The 477-nt window shown below is 54.1% G+C and overlaps 1 protein-coding gene across 4 annotated transcripts in view; it reads left to right on the top strand.

Annotated features, from left to right (window-relative positions):
* Positions 1-226: 226 nt before the first annotated feature.
* Zmynd11 (zinc finger MYND-type containing 11) overlaps positions 227-477 on the top strand; it is a 103,504-nt gene continuing 103,253 nt past the window's right edge. Inside the window, exon 1 of one of the 4 annotated variants that reach the window (XM_010615732.3) lies at positions 227-348. The gene's annotated coding sequence lies outside the window, so the exon portion shown is untranslated. Of the gene's footprint in view, positions 452-477 lie in introns of all 4 variants that reach the window. The other 3 variants (XM_010615731.3, XM_010615733.3, XM_010615734.2) reach the window with 3 other exon arrangements.

The following is a 477-nucleotide window of genomic DNA, read 5'->3' as shown; positions in this document are numbered from 1 at the left end:
TTTTGCCAAATGGGTAGTGGGTAGGCCTGGTCTTTATGGAGTCCTATTGTGCACATACGGAAGGAGGAATTTAGCATATCCCTGTAATTCTTTATCACAGCAGGATCAGAGTGCTATGAGAACTGTTATCACCAATTACGTGAATGCAAGAATTAGTGCTTCTCCGGCGCTCTGCAAATCCAGACCCCGCTCACTGTGGAACAGGTCCATGTCACACACACACACACACACACACACACACGCGCGCACACCCTGCCGTGGACCGGGCATGGCCCGAGCCTAACAATGCTGCTACCCTCGTGTCTCCGCTCTCCGTGTGCACCGCTCTCGGCTCGAGCGCGCCTGCACGTACGTAGCTTTCACGTGTGTATTGATATGGAGTTCATGTGTGGATACATAAGAATATGCTGAAACAAATTTCGGAGAGGCGCCGAAGACAGGACGAGGGAAGGTAGGCGCGGGCGCGCCGGGCCCGGG

This window comes from Fukomys damarensis, unplaced genomic scaffold (assembly GCF_012274545.1).
Source record: "Fukomys damarensis isolate Sample0158 unplaced genomic scaffold, DMR_v1.0_HiC HiC_scaffold_10, whole genome shotgun sequence".
Taxonomy (NCBI): domain Eukaryota; kingdom Metazoa; phylum Chordata; class Mammalia; order Rodentia; family Bathyergidae; genus Fukomys; species Fukomys damarensis.
This window is presented reverse-complemented; position numbering and strand designations above follow the sequence as displayed.